Source organism: Macrobrachium nipponense, chromosome 12 (genome assembly GCF_015104395.2).
Source record: "Macrobrachium nipponense isolate FS-2020 chromosome 12, ASM1510439v2, whole genome shotgun sequence".
Lineage (NCBI taxonomy): Eukaryota > Metazoa > Arthropoda > Malacostraca > Decapoda > Palaemonidae > Macrobrachium > Macrobrachium nipponense.
This window is the reverse complement of record NC_087205.1, coordinates 6,786,513-6,796,512: the sequence shown is the minus strand read 5'-3', so window position 1 is coordinate 6,796,512 and position 10,000 is coordinate 6,786,513. Positions and strand designations below refer to the sequence as shown.

Below are 10,000 nucleotides of genomic sequence, written 5' to 3'. Positions count from 1 at the left end.
CGAAAGACGGGAATCTCGTTAACGTCCGTCCCAACGAGATCGGCAAATATCTGCAGTATGGGCGCGCGCGTTTTTTTTTTTTTTTTTTTTTTTTTTTTTTTTTTGTTTTTTTTTTTTTTTTTTTTTTTTTTTTTTTTTTTTTTTTTTTCTGATAAATCATCTCAAAGTCTCGGAGGAGTCGATTTTCTGTTCATTTGCATAATACTTTCCTTTGCATTTCATCAGGCGTTCTTTGTGTCATTACGTCTTCCCCGTTTGCCAATTTCGCCTGCAATCGATTCTTCTTATTCTCTTAATTCTCTTCCTATTCGTCTTTTTTTTACTTTTTCTCGCTTTCTTTGCAATTTTTTTTATTGTTCCCACTTTTGCTAGAATTTATATTTATTTTTTACGTGCTCACTTTCATTTTGCTTTCGTTAGAATTTTTCTTAATGTTCTCACTGTCGGTTAGAATGTTTTTTTTATTGTCTAACTTTCGTTAGAACGTTTTCTTAAATATTCTCACTATTGTTAGAATATTTTTTTCTGTTTTCTCACTTCGCTAGAACGTTTTCTCTTCGCTATCCAAAAGGCCCTTTGCTATTATTATTAATTATTATTATTATTATTATTATTATTATTATTATTATTATTATTATTATTATTAATATTTGCTCGGAAGAAGACCTTCATTAATACAGGTTTTTATTGAAAAACTGATGGCTACCTCAGCCGCGTTTATTTTGTATAGAAGTTTCTCTATCCTTCATATTCTTGGCTTTTCTTCTGTACTGAAATTGGCTATTAAAACGCCAAATGGGGATTCATGTAAAAAACGTGGTAATTGGCATGAATCCCCATTTGGCGTTTTAATAGCCAATTTCAGTACAAAAGAAGAGTCAATAATGAGAAGGATAGAGAAACTACTATACAAAATATAAACGCGGTTGAATAGCTTTCCTTATTTTTCAATAAAACCTGTATTTATTATTTATTATTATTATTTTTTTTTTTTTTTTTTTTTTTTTTTTTTTTTTTTTTTTTTTTTTTTTTTTTTTTGCTCTATCACAGTCCTCCAATTCGACTGGGTGGTATTTATAGTGTGGGGTTCCGGGTTGCATCCTGCCTCCTTAGGAGTCCATCACTTTTCTTACTATGTGTGCCGTTTCTAGGATCACACTCTTCTGCATGAGACCTGGAGCTACTTCAGCCTCTAGTTTTTCTAGATTCCTTTTCAGGGATCTTGGGATCGTGCCTAGTGCTCCTATGATTATGGGTACGATTTCCACTGGCATATCCCATATCCTTCTTATTTCTATTTTCAGATCTTGATACTTATCAATTTTTTCCCTCTCTTTTTCTTCAACTCTGGTGGGTCCCATGGTATTGCGACATCAATGAGTGATACTTTCTTCTTGACTTTGTCAGTCAACGTCACGTCGTGGTCTATTTGCACGTATCACCCTATCCGTTCTGATACCATAGTCCCAGAGGATCTTTGCCTGATCGTTTTTCTATCACTCCCTCAGGTTGGTGCTCGTACCACTTATTGCTGCAAGGTAGCTGATGTTTCTTGCAACAGGCTCCAGTGGAGGGCTTTTGCCACTGAATCATGCCTCTTTTTGTACTGGTTCTGTGCAAGTGCCGGGCATTCACTTGCTATGTGGTTTATGGTTTCATTTTTCGTATTGCACTTCCTACATATGGGAGAGATGTTATTTCCGTCCTATCGTACTTTGAACATATCTGGTTCTTAGGGCCGATCTTGTGCCGCTGTTATCATTCCTTCAGTTTCCTCTTTAGCTCTCCCCTCTGTAGCCATTGCCAATTGTCATCGCTGGCTAGTTCTTTAGTCTGTCTCATGTATTGTCCGTGCATTGGTTTGTTGTGCCAGTCCTGTGTTCTTTCTGTCTTTCTCCTGTCTCTGTATATTTCTGGGTCTTCGTCTACTTTTATTAGTCCTTCTTCCCATGCACTCTTTAAGCCACTCGTCTTCACTGGTTTTCAGATATTGCCCCAGTGCTCTGTTTTCAATGTTGACGCAGTCCTCTATACTTAGTAGTCCTCTCCTCTTCCTTTCGTGTTATGTATAGTCTGTCCGTATTTGCTCTTGGGTGTAGTGCTTTGTGTATTGTCATTTGTTTCCTGGTTTTCTGATCTATGCTGCGGAGTTCTGCCTTCGTCCATTCCACTATTCCTGCGCTGTATCTGATTACTGGCACTGCCCATGTGTTTATGGCTTTTATCATATTTCCGGCGTTGAGTTTTGACTTGAGTATCGCCTTGAGTCTCTGCATATATTCTTTCCTGATCGTGTCCTTCATCTCTTGGTGTTTTATATCTCCTCCTTCCATTATTCCCAGGTATTTGTATCCTGTCTCATCTATGTGTTTGATGTTGCTCCCATCTGGTAGCTTTATCCCTTCAGTTCTCGTTACTTTGCCTTTTATTATTATTATTATTATTATTATTATTATTATTATTATTATTATTATTATTATTATTATTATTATCATCTCCTCCTCCTCCTCGAAGGTGGTTTTATTACTTATGGTGAAACATTGGAAGACTATATTTTCGAGGTTGAGATGAGGGGGGGAGGGGTAGTTAAGATGTAGATAATACGAGAAAACTGTGAAAAATGGAGAAAAATATTTATATATTTTTTATTATTATTTTTCTTTTGCCTTTAGAATGTCGTTCTATTTTAATCAGTATCAATACCAATACTCCCGACGTGGTTCGGAAGTCACGTAAAGCTGTTGGTCCCGTTGCAGCGTAAAAACACCAGACAAACAAACAAATACCAACACAAAGCTTCAAATTAAAATATTTCATGATTTATATGCATTTCGTATAATGTTTATCTGCTCTCTCTCTCTCTCTCTCTCTCTCTCTCTCTCTCTCTCTCTCTCTTTTATATCTCACCATGCCACTTTCTTTGTCTCTCTCCTCCACTCCGCTATTAAACTTTCCCCTACACTGATTTTTTTTTTTTTTTTTTTTATGGGAGAGGTAAGAATCTTCTTGATAGTGATGGCCCGTCGTCTTGGGGCACCGTATATTCATTGTGATTGAAAGTGTACCACTTGGAAGGATCAGGTGGATAGGAGAGAGAGAGAGAGAGAGAGAGAGAGAGAGAGAGAGAGCAGAGAGAGAGAGAGAGGAATGGGATATCTCTCTCTCTCTCTCTCTCTCTCCTCTTATCTCTCTCTCTCTCTCTCTTGTGTAAATCCTCTTAATTTCTCTGTGACTCCCTGCGCTCAGTTTGATAAGAGTAAAAGCTTTTCTTCTCTCTCTCTCTCTCTCTCTCTCTCTCTCTCTCTCCTTTCCTTCCTCTTCCTCCTCCTCCTCCTCCTCCTCCTAGCCCTCTGGTTCTTTCCACTTTTCCTTCCTCCATGCACCCCAAACGAAGGTTGATGATAGGCGAAAATGACTCTCTCTCTCTCTCTCTCTCTCTCTCTCTCTCTCTCTCTCTCCCCTTTTCTTCGGTATCTCTTCCTCCTCGTCCTCTTCCGTGTCCTTGTGCCGTATCCCCCCCCAACGCCTCTTTTGTAAGTTGGAATTGCTCTTCATTTTTTATCGTCAAAATCCGCTTTATCGCTAACTTGCATCCCAGGCCCGAAGAGCAAGTTTTAATCGCTGTTGCAGAATATGGTGTTTTGAATGGTGTTTTGGACCACTAGCAGCAGCAACAGGGTTAAGGAGAGGGGGGGGGGGGGGAAAAAGACATACAAACACTCTCACGCCAAGTCCTGAGAGGACAACATGAGAGAGAGAGAGAGAGAGAGAGAGAGAGAGAGGTTGGGCTTGTTTGTCCTAAGGTAAAATTGGAGGAGAAAGCAAATTTTAAGTCGTGATTAGGGAGGTCATTGAAAACTGCAGTCTCTCTCTCTCTCTCTCTCTCTCTCTCTCTCTCTCTCTCTGTGTAAATTGGAATTTTCTCCGCATTTGTATTTTACTTTCAATAGGATCAATTTGAAAATACGATTGAGTAATGGAGATAAAAGGATTTTTAGATTGCTTGGTGATTTAGAAGTTCATTCACAGACTCAGGCGAAGCGCTGAATAGTCATCTGATTACGGGGTGGAAATATTATGTTATATTTATTCAATATTCAGTGAATGGCCTCGTGCATAGGAATTTTTATGCGGAAATAAAATCTATGATTCTCAGTGTTTTATTGATCGATTATCTAACCGTCATCTTCGATAAACCAAAGTATGAAGCTATTCATGACTATCCTCATGGAATAAGATATATAATCTTATGGCCATGCTCATGTACGCGCATTTTTTTTTATTTACTAATATATATATATATTGCCAAACCTATTTCCCGTTCCTTTACATGCCGTTGGGATGAAAATGCTATGCCCTTTTCTAGACAGCAGCCTGCGACCCACGGCAGTCGAGTAATCCCCAAAATCGAGTTTAAGATGTTACCTCTTCGTGTGATGGTATCTTGGTTTATTGATGATATCCACACACATTATATATATATATATATATATATATATATATATATATATATATATATATATATATATTGAGAGAGGGAGAAACAGAGACCTTTTGTGTGTATATGCATGTTTATTTGATTTATATACGAATATATTTGATGCATATATGCCATTATTTGCATCATTTGCTAATGCTTATAAGTATATTTACATAAGCATTTTTTAAAGTGATTTTTTATTTCATCTATGAAATTAGGCCTTGCAGTGTTGCACAGGTAGTTACAGCGTCATATTTTAACCTCAGGTCTTACCTGAATTATGATTACGTGAGAAAAATGCAGCTTTGCTCCTCTTACATTATGTATTTATCACTCATTTCGAGGATAATGTATCTGTTTTCCATAGTTGAAGGCACCTAAGTTATGGACTTTGAGCTTAAGATAGAACGGACATTTTTTTCCTCTTGTGTTTTGTGGCTCTGATTTATTGCATTTTCTCACACACTGACCTATCGATTTATCAGTATAGTAGCTCCTCTCTTTTCTCACTTATCCTGGCAACTGGCTCTTCTCTATCTTACGTAGGTTACCGGTTTAATGTAAGAAGAATATAATCCGTTTGCAAAAAATCAGTCTGTCAACTTATTCCAGTCTAAAGTGTTGATAGAAGAGGAGGATTAGGCGTGAAATTAACTCCCTTTGTAAAAACAAATACTATTGAAAATGTAACAATAAACGATTATTGGACATATGATTAAATCCCTTTGTAAAAATCACTCTCTATTGAGAATATAACAAACATTGGCCTCCTGGAAAAGCAATGGTTTTAATAGACTCTCATTAGGCGGATTTGTTTCCTACTATAGTAGATTCACATCAACCGTGCATCTGATGTCTAGGCCAGTCTCCTAAGACGCTCCTGATTGGCCATTGATAAGCCGGCCACAGGGCTGGAAACTCTCAGTCTCTCTCGAGAGTTCACATGGGTAGGATCTATATTCCACCTCTCTTGAGGGATACCTCTTTCAAAAGTATCCCTCAGGTGAGGAGGAACATACATCCTGCCTATGTGAACTCTGGAAAGAGACTGAGCGTTTCCAGCCCAGTGATTGGCTTATCAACAGCCAATTAGGAGCGTCGTAAGGGACTGGCCTAGACGTCTAATGCACAGTTGATGTGAATCTACTATAGTTCCTTGTACAGGTCTGTGAAGGCAGACTCCCTTCAGGTGAATCATTAACAAACATTCCGAAACTTTTCATAGGTTCTTAAGGGAAGATATATTTCATACAATAGGACAACCCGAGGAGCTAAGAAAAACAATATATTTTATGGAAAGGTGGTATTTTATGCAGTAGGACAAGCTGAGGAGCAACGAAAAGCAATAAATTTTATGGAAAGATGTATTTTATGCAGTAGGACAAGTGAGGAGAGAAGAAAAACTTTAATTTAGTGATTTTCTCCAAACACCTGACGCGGAAGCCAATACTTTGTTTTTCGTCGAGCTAAAAACTTTATAATTGCCGAGTTCTTAAATGGACGACGGGTTATCGTGGATGTTGAGGAGATCGTATAGGTACGGATTAGGTTAGGAATGCGATAGGGATTCAGTATCTAGATGGAAAGCGAGGGATGGTAGAGAGTTGAGATGCAGATTGTACAGAGATGACATTTGGTTTGATATCTAGATGGTGTGGGAAGGAGGGTAGAGGGGGCACATGGGATGGAAATTTGACTTCAGCTATAGATGGTGGGGAGGGAAGCCGTAGTAGATATGAAATTGTATGGGGCTCTGTTGGTTAGATGGAAGGAAACGAAAGAGCACAGAGGAGAGAGAGGAGGGATGTAGAAATGGATAGGTGAAATGGGAGAAGAACGGAGTACAGAGATGAGTCAGAGAAGAATTGGGATAAGGTCTGTTGTATATTCCAGGAGAAAGGGTGAGAATGTTAACAAAGGTTTTGTAGAAGAAAGGCGGAGAAGTAGGGTACCTGATGGTGAAAGTCGAAAGGAAGGCGAAGACAATAAATAAATGGTAGACGAAGACAGTGAGCAAATGGTAGAGATGTAAAGACTGACTATGGAGAGGGAATGTTTATGTTGTAGGTTTTATGTAGGGGGTGATGAGTAATGGTTGGATATGGGGGGGGGGGGGGGGGGGGAAGAGAAAGAATGTTTAGAAAAAAAAATGTAAAAGGAAGAAAAAAAAAAGTAGGAGATGAAATAAGAAAAAGGGGGTTGATGAGTAATGAGGAAGGGAAAAGGGGGGGGGGGGGGGGGGGGGGGGGGGGAAGAGATGACATGGCCAGCTGGTTGGTTTCACTAGCAGGTGGTGGATGACTTACGGTAGGGCAATGGCCACCTCCCCCCCCCTTTCCTCCCCCCCCCTTATTTTTTTTTTTCTAGGGTAGAGAAAGAAAGACCGAGAATTTGGTAAAGGAAGCTTGGTTTGAGAGAGTCATACTGTATTTATTTACTTCATTTTTTTTTTAGCTTGTATTTTTAGCTGTATTTTATGGACCGTCTTTGCAGATTTTGTAAGTGATAAAATATGATAAGGTAACGAAAGAATTTTTAAATCATCGCCTTACCTTTATTGAAGCACAATTATTCCCATCTGTAGTGAAAGTGAAGCTTTTGCGTGTGTCCGTTAAAAATGTAAATATATACTTGGATCCTCCTTGAAGTTCCTTGAAGTTGTATTTTTATTTAGGTAATCACATATTTCTTCCAATTTTTCGCTTTAGTGTTTAATTGCGTCTCTTTGTTTGTCAAGCTCACTAAACTTGTAAACTGTTGGTTTATAAGTGTCGAAAATGACGTGTATTGCCACTTTAAAGTTTTTTGGCCCAAATTTAAAATTTTGTGACGCAAATTTTAAATTCTAAAGAGCATATTTTGGGTTCTATGATATAAGTTTCTGTGGCGCAGAATAAATAAATATCCGATATGCGAAATTGGGATGCTAACGACGCCAATATAAAATTCTTCGTTATCGATGACATAGAAAAAAAAAATATGATACATTTTCCCCAAAACTAAAGAGAGTTTCTTCAAGGGCATTGAAAAAAAATTTTAATGTCTTTTCGATCACAGTTATTTCTGTTGATTTCCTGCGAGTTGGTTTTAGGATAATAATGCACCATAAATAAAATGTATTAGAAGGAGTATCTGGTTACGAAAGCCAACTTTTTAATGATCCAAAATGCTTTGTGAGCCAGAAGGTAAAATTGGCCTGATTTCGAATTGTTGTAGAATATTCGGTGGAAGGAAAGTTATATCGTCGAGTGACGTACACGAATTGGGTCTTTGTTTTCCAAGGCCGGAAATTCCACTCGAAATCCTTTCCAGATATTTGTTGCATAGGGAAATACAGGGTGTCCATAAAGTCCCAGTACCATTCTAAGCAATAAATATTTGTAATGGTACTGGGACTTTATGGACACCATGGATTTTTTTTTCTTTTTTTTTTTTGCGTCTCTCACAAGTTCGAGCATCGTCCTTTTCAGAAATCAACGTCTAAATTATTTTGGTTTCTGTGAAGAATTGATTGGATTTTAGACGTTATTTTAAGCTAAGTTATCTCTTACCTTTCACACGGTCTCTGCATTATTTATTGTTTGATTAAGCAAAGCGTATGTAATCAAGGATTTGTTGATGTTGACATTGATGACTCTCTCTCTCTCTCTCTCTCTCTCTCTCTCTCTCTCTCTCTCTCTCTCTCTCTTAATGGCAAGTTTAGAATGACAGTATCTATATCCGATAAGCTATTGTCAACAGTCATTTTAATGATCAAGTTATTAATTACATTGTAAGGATAATGATATGCTTGAGTCATACCAAGCGTTGTATTATGTTCACTTCAATCTTTCTTGTCATCTGGTGCTTCCCCGAAAGGCTCTCTTCTTTTCTTTTTTTCTCTTTTCGCAAAAGCATCCTCAATCTTAATTTTTCCGTTTTATTGATATTTTTTCTCTAAGATACTTGCATGTAAATTAATTTACTAACTCGAGCAAATAGAAACCTTATCAAGATTAGGAAAAAAATTCATGTCACTATTTTATAAGTATTGGTTTTTTTTCAAGATATTTTCCTGTAAATTAATTTAATAAACGAGAAAATCAAACCTTCCCCAGAATAGGGGAAAAAACTGTAAATTAATTTATAAACTTGATAAAATCGAAACCTTCCCCTGAATAGGGGAAAAAAATTCATATATGTCACCTCAATTAAGGTTGATAGAAGACGAGTGGAAGGGGCTTATGGGTAAGTAGGGAGTTCCTTACCTGACGGGGAATTGCAGAAGCCTGGGAGCACAGAGGAAAGAGTTGTAATCCTGGACTTCGAATTTTATATATCGCTGAACGAAAGGAACTGAAAAATAAGTAGTAAGTAAGGAATTCGCGGATTAAATACGTGAGGTATAGAGTGAGTTTTGAAGAAACTAACGTACAAGTAACGTTCATGGAGGATCTTTAGTCACATTTTGTAAGTTAAGTATATCTTAGTTTTAGTAGACCACTGAGCTGATTAACAGCTCTCCCATTGCTGGCCCGAAGGATTAGATATTTTTGCGTGGCTAGGAACCAACTGGTCACCTAGCAACGGGACCTACAGCTTATTGTGGGATCCGAACCACATTATATAGAGAAATGAATTTCTATCACCAGAAATAAATTCCTCTGATTCCGCGTTGGCCGAGCCGAGAATCAAAATCCGGACCACCGAATTGGTAACCGAGCGCGAAAACCACTCGTCCAACTAGGAACTGTCACCTTTTGTAAGCTCGGGAAAACTTACAGAGAATACCCCACAATATATCCTCTCACGAAACACTGCTACTATACTTCGGGCATCGGTGCCGCTCCCCGCCTCCAATATTCCCGCGGGAAATTCTTTCATGGAATAAAATTTCATATGAGATATTGCTCTTGTGATATTAAGTGATTTTGGGACCGGAAATTTGATTTTCAAATTAATATTTTTCCGTCTGTGACATCATAGGGGCCAGAGATGAGGCTTTCCAAATCCAATTAAAATACAATATGAGACCTCGTGGGCAAAAACAAAAAGAGGGGCGGGCCGTTGGATTACCTTTGATCAATGAAATGTGGAGTAGAGCGCTCTTTTAGGAAATGTCTTTTTAGTTATTGAGCCGATTTCAGTGTACGTCGTCGTCATTCATATTTATTCGTTTAATGCAGATATTTTCTTTTAATATCGTTGCTTTTTTGTGGCGTAATGAATTCTATTATTTGATTAATGAAATGATAAATATACACGGTTTTGTGCTTCGTGTGATCAAAGGTAAACCGCTAGTGGATATTACAGGATTTGGACTGACGGAAACAAAAGACGATCTGTTTGTTTGTTTGTTTGTTTGTTTTTTTTTTTTCATATATGGTTTTTGATGGTGATGAGTATTCATCTGTGCACGCGTTGTCATGCGCACATACACGCGTTTCAAGAGAAAAATAGTGACTTAATTGTCTACCTTTATGCTCTTCTAACAATAGAGGCTTTGTAGTTGGGTACCGAGTAGTGAATTCTGCGAATCCT

The 10,000-nt window shown here is 37.9% G+C and overlaps 1 protein-coding gene across 19 annotated transcripts in view; it reads left to right on the top strand.

The window, feature by feature from the left end:
• Positions 1 to 10,000, top strand: part of LOC135224319 (uncharacterized) — a 1,756,683-nt gene that overhangs the window by 1,011,952 nt on the left and 734,731 nt on the right. The gene's annotated exons all lie outside the window — the stretch shown is intronic.